Source organism: Marmota flaviventris, chromosome 10, assembly GCF_047511675.1.
Source record: "Marmota flaviventris isolate mMarFla1 chromosome 10, mMarFla1.hap1, whole genome shotgun sequence".
Taxonomy (NCBI): domain Eukaryota; kingdom Metazoa; phylum Chordata; class Mammalia; order Rodentia; family Sciuridae; genus Marmota; species Marmota flaviventris.
Window position 1 is genome coordinate 75,924,146 of NC_092507.1, and position 13,598 is coordinate 75,937,743.

The following is a 13,598-nucleotide window of genomic DNA, read 5'->3' on the forward strand; positions in this document are numbered from 1 at the left end:
GGTTTGGGTCCACATGAAAGTGCCCAGAGGTTAGCACACTTGGAGCTGGTAGAAAAACTACTCCTCCCAGCACCTGCATCTTGCCTTTGCATTTCTTCCATTGGGCTCTTCCTGAGTTACATCCTTTATAACAAACTGGTGATGGTAACAAAAGTGCTTTCCCGAATTCTGTATCATTCTAGTGAATTATCAGACTTGAAGAGAGGATTATGGCAATTCCATATTTGTAGAGCAGTCAGACAGAATTGCAGAAAGCTTGGACACCCAAGACTTGTGACTGGCACCAGAAGCATGAACAGCCTTGTGGAACTGAGCCCTTAAACTTGTGGAGTCTGGTGCTTACTCCGAGTAGTTAGTATAGAATATGATTGAATTGTAAGAAATCTAGTCGATGTCAAAGAGAATGGTATCAGAAAGAAAGAGAAGATCGCATGCTGTTTACCCTAAATAAAAGCCAACGTTTTTTTCGGTTCCAGCTAAGGAGCAAATGGCAGCCCATGATTTTGATCACCTGCAGCTTTTAATCAAGGTGAAAATATGAGGCAATGGTATAACACCAACATGAAAGTGGACATTTTACCAGAAACACAAGTGGCATAATCCCTTACTCTTTCAAAACTGACCTGTTTCTCTCTTAATGCTCTTACCTAATGCTTCACTTCCCACACTTGCTTCTAAGGAAAATAGGAGCTGGAAGAGATAAGCAGTATTGGCTCACTGGAATGTTTTAAAAGGCCTTCTCTAGGTTGGGTAGGTAGGCACGGCCACGTCACTGGCCCTTTGAGCCAGAGATTGTGGGTGTTGATCTTTTCTTTTTCAGGCCCTATTTGTAGGATTGTAAGTAGTTCATTATTGTAAGGTAGACAGTTCCAGAGAAGAATGTTCTCAGGGTGTTTTATCACAGTGAAAGAGATGACTCATTCTCTGATTTGGGGCCATGTATTTCTTCTACCTGGACCCCTGAGCCTTTTTTAAAAGTTCCTTTAGGCAGGAGGACATGGTGGGGCACACCTGTATTTCCAGTAAGGAGGGAGGTGAGGTAAGGCGACCACAAGTTCAAGCCAGCCTGGGCAGCTCAGTGAGACCCTGTCTCAAAATAATAAAAAGGGCTGGGGGTGTAGCTCAGTGATAGAGCACTAGGTGTAACACAAGGAAGGCCTGGAGGGTGGGGTGGAGTTCCTTTTGACTTCTTTGTAGGTCTTAAATGCTATGAATGTCAGTGACCTTGTAACACTTTGCTTTGTTTCCTTGGAACCAAAGTGATATAAATAAAGCTCATTTCCTGGGTTACTTTGCTTCAATCTAAACAATGTCCAATAAAATCACTTTACCAGCAAAAGAATTAGCTTTCTTTACAAAAGCTCCCCTTTACATTTGCTACTGTAATGATTTCAAAGTGTTTCCACAATATTTGTTCTACCATTAATATCAACTGGTAGGCCAGTATGATTGTGTTTCTGAAAATTTAGAATCCTGGACTTAAGCCCATGCAAATGGTGGTGGAGGCAGACCTGGGATTCACTCCAGTGTACATTTTTACTGCTACCATAGAAAGCCAGTCACTAGAAGGGCGGCGGGTGGGGGTGGGGGGAGACCTGGAGAAGCAAAGACTGAATTCAGTCAGCACTTTGCTTCTGAGGCATAGGAACAAAATATATGAAAATAAGTAAATAAAAATTGAGCAGTTTGCATTTACCTAAAGCAGCTCCAAAACATTTATAGAGCAACAGATCAGCAAGTAGAGCAATCTCTACATACACCCAGAAATAACTTGTGATTAGCAATGACTGCTTTAGACCAAGAAGTAAAGAAAACTTCTGTAAAGATGCCCCAAGCACAGACTCCAGTGACATGAAATGGAAAGAGAACCAGAAGCTTTAAACACCTGGATTCTTCCCCTCGCAGCAGTAGTTCAAACTCTATCAAAATCTGTGGCTCAGGTAGCATGATGAGGCGGGAGGTGGCCGCAGCCTAACTGTGAGGTTGAGTGAGAGCCCACAGCAGGCCACCAGGTGAAGCATCCTGTTTTCCTATTCAGTGATCACTGTGGTCACAAAATACATAATCCACCCTGTCTGGCCTTCCAGGGTCAAAATGCTAGCATTCCTGGGAAAGAGGTGCCAAAACCCAATGAAGCAGAGACCAGGAGAGGCTAGGAGCACCTTTCCCATCACTTGATGTTGTCATGTCTCCTAACAACAAATCTGGAGGCGAGGTCTTAGAGAGGCATGGTCTTGTGCCTCAGGGATGGTTACTTCATGTGAACTTCTAACCACATTGCTACATTCCCATAACTCTCCAACAGTTCCACAGGGAGATGAAGCAGCCATTTCATCTGATATTTCTCACTACCTTTATCTACTTCTGTGTTGGGTGGGCGTTTTGACCCCACATATCCAGAGAGCAAGGAAATAACCAGGCAATCCTACAAAAATTAGTGTTCTATTATGAAAGTCTTGGGAATTGACTGCCTGATCTATTCATTTCATGTAAGCACCGGATAAGTAGGTGTGCTGTGACTAAGGCCAAAGCCAAGGAGTATGGTTGCTTTCTTCACCATTTCCTAACACACACGCACACGCACACGCGCACACACACACACACACACACACACAGTCTGCATCATCACCAGCTGCTGCTCCTCTACCCGTCACACACTGTCCATGATGCCTTCCAGAAGACTGACCTCTTAAGAAGAAAAAGATTAAACCAGAGCATCATCTACTTTTCAAATCCCTCTAAAGTTATTAAATTTGGTAAACATGGGTCCTTCAGTGGTGAAGGAAAAAAATACCTTGCATGTGTGCTGATCTGAATAGTCATTAGAAGATTTCTTAATGTCTTAGCTTCATATATGGCTATTTATCCAATAAAGAAGATCTACACCTTTTCTGGACAAATTTGGAGAATCATCTAATCTCTTCTCATCAAATCCTTCTAATTGAAGGTTGCAAATAAAATTGATAATTAAATATTTATTATTTAGTAACCTATGATTCATGCACACAGCAAATTTGACACACTAAAATAGTCTTTTAATGTGTTAGCCTCTCTTCTAGGACACTGAGACCCACTGACTATTTGATTTGTATAATTCAGTTTGTTTATTTAAAAGCGATAAAATTTTCCTAATTTTCTGTGATTATAGATTTTTGTGATAAAATAGATATAACACGAATTTTACTGTTTTAACCATTCGTAAGTGTACAATTCAGTGGCATTAAGCACATTCATATTGTTATGCAACTGAGATTATAAATTTTTGAAACAGCCCTGTTTTGGGTCGGTACTAGTCAAGTCTGACTTGTCTGTGATAGAAGTCTTGACTGGGCTGGCAGATATTGTATCAGAAAGTGATGCGTTGTACAGGTTAACTCTCTTTAAATGTTGGATTGGCGTATTGTTTTAGTTTCACAACACTTTATCTTCCCTAAGGTCCATAGAGTAAACAATCGAGAAAACTGACATATTTCACAGCACTTTCTGGTAACTGGACTCAAATATATTGCAAACCAAGGTTGGAAATCACTAAGTTACGTGGACAACCAAACTCCTTAATATCAAGTTTCTGATTTCTGTTCACATGATAACACTTGAAAGCTAACCTTTAAAGGACCAACTTTAGATAATGACACTATTCTGTTAATAAGTTACTGTTTTCAAGTGCTTATTTAGAAACTGCTCCTGTGCTAATCATTTGATTTATAATCCCCTTATTCTTAAAACAGTTCCACTTGGTAGAAGCCATCATTATTACTATTTTACAGATGAGGAAGTTGATACTTATCATAGCTAGGATCAAACACAGGTGGTAAATGACAGAAACAGAATTCTGCCTTTATCCATTCAACTGACCTCTCTTCTGGGTCTCTCAAATGCTATTCAGAATAAAATCTAAGGCTAACAAAGTAACTAACATACAGAAGGTATGCTCCTTCATTAAGCTATTCAAAGATACAGTCATGTTTAGGTGATATTGTGTTAATTTATTTTAACTTCCTGGTGGAAACCAGGAAGAAAAGCCATGTAAAACATCATTTAAATATAGATTAAATTCAAGTTATTCATCTTGTTATTAAATTGGTGGGTAAATGTTTCTCTGTGAAATTGTGTAGCAGGATGCATCCTTGCCCCGGCTAAATATCTCATCAATCTTAATTATTTAATAGGCAGGCAGGGTGAAGAAGCTCTTGTTTATTCTGTTTCACTATACTGAGCAATGACGAAGAAAACAGCGTAAATCTCATTTTTAAATTGTCTCCTGTTTTTCTCTAAAAGATGGATTGTAGAAATTTAAAAAAAGAGAGATGTCACAATCTATATAAAAACTCAGTTTTATATAGCTTTTGGAGAGGCCATGTAGCAGATGGCTCTTAGTCAGAACTGGTGTGAATTCTGAGTTTGCTTATGAGCTTGAGCAAGTTTCTTAGTTCCTCTGATCCTCATCAGCTTTCTCTCCTTCATAGCTGAGATCATAATACCCACCTCACCTTACCTAGTACCCAGTAAATATTAGCCTTCCCCTCTCTGTTTCCCACCACCCCTTGTCATGCACAGGTAATTATTGAGAATATGTTGCAGTATTGTCAGCTTGATCATAGCTCATGGCATGGTGGAATTATAATATTTATGGGGCATCTAATATGTGGCAGGCCTTAGAAGATAAGAAATATCCTTGCCCTCCCAGAGCTTATGATCTCAGGAGGAGCAAACAGGACAAAAAGCAAGCATAGAACAGTACAATGTATTACATTCTCATTTGGGTGATAACTTGCTAATTCTATCTTAGCCTTATTCCTGTTGCATTATAAGACTAGCTGTTGCAAAAAGTAGTTTTGAAATCATAAATTACTAAGATATTAAGGTCACTTAGAAATGCTGTGGCATTTATCCAGTGGTCCATTACTAATTCAAAATGACTGGCAGTCATTATAAAGCAGCCAGTCATGCTGAATTTGACAGCAGTCCTACATTCAGATATGTGAGATGTCATGTTTGGTATATAAATTGGCAAGTATGAATTTTTCTTCTTCCTAAAGTATGAAGGCTTAACCTCTGCTGCTGATCTCTGCACCTGCCATGGGTCATGAAAACACCTGAGGCTCTGTCCCTACCACATTTTTTGTCACCCTTCCAGTCCCACAGTCTGTAGGCACCAATTCTGTTCACAGATCTGAAAGCTAGTCCTCTTCCATTCACCTGGTTTCTAACTGGGTAATGAAACCTGGTCTGGGTCATGTATTCACTCAACACGACTTACTGAATATACATGGTGCTGACATGAGCAAAATCAGATATGGGAGCTCCCTAGGTAAGCTAATCTTTTGTTACTCTGGGCCAGCTAAAGATTCAATGTCACTTTAGACCATTATACTTTACATATTTGTTTCCAACTTTTATTTATTACTGGAGATGAAACCCAGGGGTGCTTAAACACTGAGCTACATCTCCAACCCTTTTTTTTATTTTTTATTTTGTGTTAGGGCTTCACTAATTTGTTGAGGCTGACCTTGAATTTACCACCCTCCTGCCTCACCTTCCCAAGCCACTCGGATTACTGGTGTGTACCACAACGCCCAGCTATTCACAATATTTTAAAAAGAGAAAAAGCCACACATTGTATGGAAAGAGGCTAGCCAAAGAACCCCCTCTAGTTCCCCCTTACACCAGTTCCCAGGATCTCAACTGACCCTAAGAAAATAGCCAGATTCCTTATCTTGCCCCCCAATCACTTTTAGTACTTTTTAATCCAGCCCTGGGATACTGGATACTGGACACACTGGGATAGATCCTTGGAATATAGATAAGAAAGACACTGCCCCAGCTCTCAAGGATTTGAGGCAATAGCTTAACAAATACCATAAAGTAGTGTGGGAGAAATATTCGTAAATGTGTCCCTGGAACAGAGAAAGGGGAGCCATGAATTCAGTCTGTGATGGTCAGAGTGGCTTGTAGAGGCAATTCCAGAATAGAACAGATGATGAAGTGGAAAGTCCCTCTTTTAAGTTCTTGGTTTTAAATTTTTCAAATTGATGATAGGGGAGACTTTAATTTTATGTAACTTAAAGCCTAAAACATAGATAGCACAAGGCAGAGTGAATGAGTACGATATTGCTATGACTCCAGGCAGAACAGACTTGCAAAGTGACGTTGTAGGACCTCACATTTACCCATTACTGGTCATTTGACTTCAGTCTGGTAGTAGCTCAGTGGTAGAGCCCTTATCTAGCATGTGGGAGGCCCTGGGTTTCCATGCCCAGCACCTCAAAACGAACAACAACAAGAAAAAGATTCTTGACATCTTGCTAGATCTTTCCTAAGATTTTATGTAACCTCACAGTAAGACAAACACACAAATGGAAAACCCGTCTCAGATTCCAGTAATTGTTTGCTCTATCTCAGTGTAAGTTTGGTCCACCTCCTCTATCTCTATTTACCAGAAGGAAGTACGAACATCTAAACTCATTTGCTTTCACAGTGAAAACCTTGGGCCCTTTTGTTTTTCTATCAGAAAGCAGATTGTCACCTGCTATCCTTAATCCTTAGTCACTTAGGAGATTTCCTTATTGGGAATTCAGGAAAGGAGCTCTTTAAAAAAAGAAGGAAATTTTTAATGTTATGCTTCTTATGTGCAAATCTTCCAGAACACATTTTTAGGTTACCTTAGAATTGACTTTTTAAGTTAAAATGCACATGTCATGTGTCCTGCCCCTGGGGAGAAAATGCCTCTGTGAGGGGGTAGAGTAAGCTAGTTTGGTAACACTCATTAGCATAGCATGCTGGAGAGCCACTGAAGCAGCCGCCTGTCTCAGCAGCTGGGTCTGTCAGAATTGCTGTGACAGTCTTTGTCCTCTTTTATCCTGCCTAATATGAATGATTTATTCTATTCTGAGAAGCTTTGCCATTTAGTATTTTTACATTTCATTCTTCCAGCTTGGTACTTTTGTGTTCTTCTGAGGAGGAAGAAAGAGGATAACTTTTGCTACAGTTTCTAAAATTAGTTTGAATGATTTCATTTTTTGCCTGTATAAAGAAACAGAGCCACATTGTGTTGTTCCTCTTGCTTGACAGCCATGGCTTCCCCCTGAGATGACAAGTAATCATTATGAGCACTTTCTTTAAGTTCTACATTTATATCTTCTCAGCAAAATATTCCTCGGGCTTAAATCTAAACAGAAAAGAGGACTGACACTCATTTATTAACATGATGGAAAATGATCAGCCTACCTCAAAGAAATGCAAAATAAAACAACAGTAAGGTCGTTTTTTTCATGTGTGGAATTGGCAAAGGTTTTTTGTTTGTTTGTTTGTTTTCTTTTGTGTGTGTGTGTGTGTGTGTGTGTGTATTTTGGTGAGGAGTATTAAGTGATAACTCAAATCTATCGAGAATGCTGTGATATATTGTTTGCAAAAAAGATAATCGGTATAACTTTCTTGGGAAAACAAGTTGTTGTAATTTGAGGCTTAAAAGGTTCATGCTCTTTGACTCAGTGCTCTTGTTTTGGAATTCTGTGTAAAAGAAATCACATGAACAGAGTATGGAGATGTTGACAGCATTGTTAGTAATTTTAGAAAGAGAATCTATGATCAGTAGGGAAGAGAGTTTGTAAACTATGACATATCCATGTACAAACTATCACGCTTCTATCAAAAATGATGTTTAAGAGAAACTTAAACAACAGGAAAGCCCATAATATATAATAGGAGACAAACACAGACCTAAGTGTTGTGCCACTGGATTGAACAATGGTGTAACTGCAAAAATAGTGGGTAAGCAAACAACAAAATCAACGTCAAAGCTGGATGGAGAAAACTGTCGTAGACACCCAGTCTTTTTCTGCCATGTCCCCTGTCTATCCTAAGAAGTACACATGTTTTCAGTGAAGTTTTCTATAGTAAAGTGACTGGTGCCTCAGCAATAATACTCATTTCATTCTCCACTAAAAATTGGATGCTTTGTGAATTACTGTTGTGCTGAGATTAAATGTGTAACTTGGGATGTGATTTCTCTCCCTGGGTATCAGTTGACAGCTTTTGTGAGAGGACCCGAAGGTGATGTCTTTAACACCCCTCACTTTTTAAAGAAGTTGTCTTTTTCATCTTTGTTTCATAAAATTATAATATATGTTAGAAATTTTAGAACCATATAAGTGGATAAATTATCTTGTAGTCCTCTGATACATAAAATATGACAATATGTTTATGATTTCTCTTTAGGAATTCCTCAAATTGAAACTAATTGCAGAGTTTCTGGTTGACCAGCATTCATAGGGTAAGATTAACATCCTGAATTGTGAACACATGGTAAAAATAATTACAATTAGGTTGGTAGCTTGGGGCAAGTTAAGTACAGAAAGAGATTGATATTCTTACAGATGTTTTGAGTAAAATCATTTTAGTGTTTTTAAACCAGTGAAGCTAAAATTGAAATTAGAATGTATTTTAATAAAAATGTCATTTTCCTGTCCTTTGTGGGTTTTGCAAGCAGGAAAGTATACGTGTGTGTGTGTGTGTGGAGGGGGGAGGGTGTATTTGTCACTTTCTTGACATTAAAGGTCTGAGGAATTAAGTCCCTGTCTCCTGAGTTTTGTCTGAGGTAGCATTTTTAATGCGTAGAATCAACACATCATTTTTCTGTGAATAAAGAGTGGCCGTGCTTTCCTTGGGTAGGCAAAATCAGAAATAAACAAGCCCTATCTTATGTGCTTCCTGCAGAAACTCTTCTTCTAATTGTGCAAGATTAACCTTAAGTTAGCTCTGTGGCAGGGCTCTTGACCTTGACAAGATGAATGATGAGTGTGCATGGTGTTAAATAGCACAGCTTTCCAGTGTTGTGATTACAGCATGTGTCTTAAAGCACCCCCCAGTTCTGGACATATAGCCCAGGTGAACAGCGGTGAGGATAGTGGGTCTGTTACCTACTACATTTTGAACACTCTTCTTTTTATAGATGAAGGTAAAAATCCTTTGAATTTTTGGGTATGTCCATATTTCCATGCTGATTCTTCAAATTCACTGTAAAATTTTTAAAGCTGATAACATCTCTTGCCATCCCTCTATTTGACCCTCTATTTGACCGACCCTCTGTGGCTCTTCCATCACTCCTGGATTTGTTATACAGACTCTTTCCCTAGGCTGAAACCTATCACTCTCTTCCTTTCCCCAGGCTCCTGACATCCCAGCCAGAGTGGCTTCTGTTCTAATCTTTACTCATCTATGAGCCTCTTCTACTTGTCCTGTGATTGGCTTTGTTTCATTCTCCATCTACAGTAGTTCCTCTAAAGAGGCTTCCCAGACCCCCGGTCTACAGCAGCTTTCTAGTCTTTATGGCATTTCTGATCTGTATTGTGCTGTGTGTTAGTTATTGTCTCTTCCCTCACAACAGTGAAATCCAAAAGAGCAGAGAGTTGTTCTGTCTTGCACAGCTTTATTTTTCTAACTCTTAGAACTCCTGGTACATAACAGGCTTTCTAAGTATTTATTGCATGAACAGACTAAAATCTCCCTCTGTTTTTGGTTGACGATGCCGTTCAGTGATGTTCCAGCTATTCTCTGGGCATTTGAGTAGAACCAAATGTAATATTTATTAGATTTACCCCATCATCCCACTCATTTGGGCACTGAAATGACAGTATTAGGTGGTATACAACATTCAACTATGCATTTCTTCTCTACAGTGGGATCATGATCCTGGGAAAGGAGAAAGAAGCCCTCATATTCTATCGCAGGGTGTCCAGCACCTCACCAGGGTATTCTTGACTGCTCAGAGGGATAAGCCTCCTAAGAAATTAAAGTCTAGAATAATTAGAAAAGATCAAAAGACAAAGTCAGAAAGGATAGTTTTAAAGACAGCCCTGATAGTCTAGTCCACACAGGAATGGGAGCTAGACAACTAGAAAATGGCTCCTGTAGTTTATTTAAGGGAGTACATCAAAGACAGGGGTAAGGTTTCAGGGGTGGAGTCTTGCTTCCTGATGTCTTGCAGTCAACAGGTTAATTGACATCTTGGCAGGTCACACCCATCTTAGAGAGGCTGTGTGGGACATGGCAGAGTGGAATAGAAATTCACCCTGACTCTGGGCAGTCAACCAAAGGAAATGTCTACTGGAAGTTCCTAGACACCAGATTATCCTATCTGTTAGGCTACAATGTGCAGCACAGTGCACACACTGCCCACAGATGACTCGAGACAATATTCTTTTCGTATGCCTTCGTGGTATCTAGCCTCTGCAATTAATAAACATTATGTTTTTAAGTATTATTAGATCTGACAAAAGCTAAAATATGTCTTTCATTTAAATTTATAGTTTAATGAAAATTTCTCCAACTATTTACAATTTTACATTTGTTTTATGGGAAGACCTATTACTAATTAGGTATCCAAAATGTATGCCACTAAGCTCCCAGATCTTTTCAAATTAGGACCCTTAGTTCTAAGCCCATGATTATAGTGAAGCCACTAAAATGCGTCTGAAATTGTTTCTTTATTTATAGAAAATGAACCCTGTTTTCAATGGGGTCTTCCTGGATTAAATAGGACATATAATTCTGCTCTTGGGACAGGTAGGTCACCTGTGGAAGTCTGAAGAGAAGAAATGGAATGCTATGGTGTGGTTTCCCAGAGACTGCAGAGAGGTTTGGCCCTACTTTATTATGGCCTGCTTACTTGAGTGGGGTGTCGGAAAGTATTTTTAAAAACCATGAAAGTTGGAGGATTTGATGTTGGCTTCTGTTTTATACATTCTAAGAATATTCACTTATTTTAGTTGTCAATGGACCTTTATTTTACTTATTTATGTGTGGTGCTGAGAATCTCGAACCCTGTGCCTCACACATGCTAGGCAAGCACTCTACCACTGAGCCACAACCCCAGCCTCAATACCTTCTAAGAATTATCCAGCTACTGGAAGCTATGTTCTGGTATAAATATTTCAATATGTAACTGTTACATATTGAGGTCTTTTCCTAAAAAGAAAATTTTCACCTAAATTAGATATATGATGTATTCTGTTATCACCAGAAACCAAGAAAAGTGAAATGGTGTTCCTTAAAGTTCAGAAGAACTCAGATTCCACTAGGATTTCTAGAGTTGTTCCTATGGTCTTAATTCATTCTGTAACTTACTTATTTATTTTATTTATTTTTTTCTGCAGTTTATTATCAATAACTTTCTCCTGGGGCTTCAGAGAGTTTCATACTCTTTAGAATATTGTGTATGATTGTTTCACAGACCCAATTCTACTTTACAGTTTGGGGTAGGAAATTGCTAAATAGTAGTGACACATTTCTATTTTTTGCCTTCCCTCTATAATTTGACTATGTCAGTTTCTTTCCATGAAATTAGATTTATGTGCCCCAGAAATATTTGCTTTTTCTTTACCTCACTAATTCTGCTTCTCTGTCCTTTTTTACTCTTCTTCATCTGATGATCCTTCCTCATATGGACAGAGATTTGGTTTTCACTCATTAAATTATTTTCCTCAAAGACTACTTTACTGAGGAACCATTGGCTACTTAAATGTTTATGGCATCCTATGATGAATTAAAAGTGACTGCAAATACTTAGCAACTCCTCCCATCTGTTTCCCTGCCTTTGACTCTCTACTGGCTCTGTTATATTTTTGGATCAACAGGATGTGGCAGAAGTGGGGGTGTAGTAATTTCTAAGACTGGGCCTTAAGAGACTTGCAAATTCTGAATTTGTATGCATAGAACATTCCCTCTCAAAACCTCCCCTTTGCTGTGAGGAAGCCTAAAGAATCAATGTGGAGACTGCCAAGGGCCCAGTCAATAGCACAAGTTGAGCCCCGCAACAAGCAGGCAGCCCAGGTACCAGTGTGGCATAGAGGCATGTTGGACCTTCTAGCCACCCCAGCATCCCAATGAATACCAAGCGAAATGAGACTGCCTCATCATCCTACAGAATTATCAGATACAGCGAATCATTATTTTAATCACTAAGTTTTGGTATGGCTTGTTACACAAAATAAATAAGTAAAACCAAAAATTGGTACCTAGAAGTGAGGTACTACCATAACAAAACATCTGGCATTGGCTTTGGGAAAAGGAAGCAGTGAAGGTCTGAAGGGTAGTAAAACTAGTATTAATGGTGTATAAAGGTCAGTGAGGAAATTGCTATTGGAGGATATAAAATAGCACTCTTATGTTTTATTGGCAGAAAAATAGGCTGAACCATCACCTACAAATCACATAGAAAATGAACCTAACAACCTTGTGGATCTAGGGTAGGAGATTTGTCAGCAGAATATTGAAAGCACCAACTAATAACTTCATTTTTTAACCACCTATGATCAAAGTTTTGCAAGAAAGAGATGCATTAAAGAACAAACTGTCCAGATTGTAAGCAGACTTTAGAGGAAATATTTCCAATCCAGAATTTTCTAGAAATGGAAATAAAACTGTTTCTTATTCCTAGCAACCTTCTCTACTCAACAAAAGATACTCAAAGAAGGAAATGGTCTCAGGTCCAAAGATCAGATCCAGAGTACTATTACCAGCAAAACTTGGTCTCAAGGTGAAAATTAAAGCAAGGACACAGCTATAAAACCCTATATGGTAACCTCCTAGATATCTCTGCTGCATGGAGCGGCTTCTAAAAATCTTAAGGATGCTGCCCTGATTTATAAGACACAAGCCTGGCCTTTAAGCCTGAATTTGATGTGATGGTATATGAATGTTGGGGGAGAGGGCTACTGTGCTTTCTGTGGAGAAGAGATGTAAGTTATTTATGGAAGATTTATGGAATTATTTATGGATAGTAGTGTATTAAACATAGCTGCAAATTCTTCGTCATTTCACTACTGAGAGGTGTTCTCTGCATCCCATCCCTTTGAATCTGAGCTGGCCTTGTATCTCCCTTGACTAATAGATTTTCATGGACACAGCACTGTGTAACTTCAAATGCTATGCCCTAAAAAGTCCACAGCTTTAATTTTTGTGCTTATAACACACTGTCTTAGAATCCAGCCACCATGTTCATTGAGGACACTCAAAGCACCACACTGACTCTCATATGAAGAAGTTATGAGCCAGCAGTATAATGAACAAATGAGGTCATTTTGGACCTTCCAGCCATCTTTGTGCTGGCCAACACCATGAAATACAAGAATCCCCAACAAAATCTCAAGAAATAAAACCTTAATGTTTTTTAAAGCCATTAAATTGCAGAATATGCTGAACAGTTAATCAAAAGTCCTTCCATCTATATACTACTGAGTTCTAGCCACTCCTTCACCACTTGGGCCAGCTCAAAGTCTTTATCATCTTAGAATATGTATAAATATCTGAAATTTTTCATATAATTTGCATTTTTGTACATTATATTTATTGTATAAGTATTTACTATGCACCACATGCTACAAAACTGTAAGGTATTATATTAGCATAGGAACAAAATTGGAATTCATTTGACTCCCACTCTGGACCTCCATCAGATGTCCAGTGTTGTTACATGGTATTGAATTTTAATTTATAATAAGTATTTTAGTGAGCTTCCTGTTACTGTGACAGAGCATCTGAGATAATCAATTAAAAAAGAAGAAAAGAGTATTTTGGTTTGCGGTTTTGGAGGTTTCAGT

General features: G+C 38.7%; 1 protein-coding gene across 2 annotated transcripts in view; it reads left to right on the forward strand.

Moving 5' to 3' along the window:
* The window catches only part of Lrrc8b (leucine rich repeat containing 8 VRAC subunit B), a 66,437-nt gene that overhangs the window by 35,845 nt on the left and 16,994 nt on the right, over window positions 1-13,598 (forward strand). Inside the window, exon 2 of one of the 2 annotated variants that reach the window (XM_027935246.3) lies at window positions 8,218-8,272. The exons of the other annotated variant lie outside the window; for it this stretch is intronic. The gene's annotated coding sequence lies outside the window, so the exon portion shown is untranslated. The remainder of the gene's footprint in view (window positions 1-8,217; window positions 8,273-13,598) is intronic. 2 annotated transcript variants of the gene reach the window in all.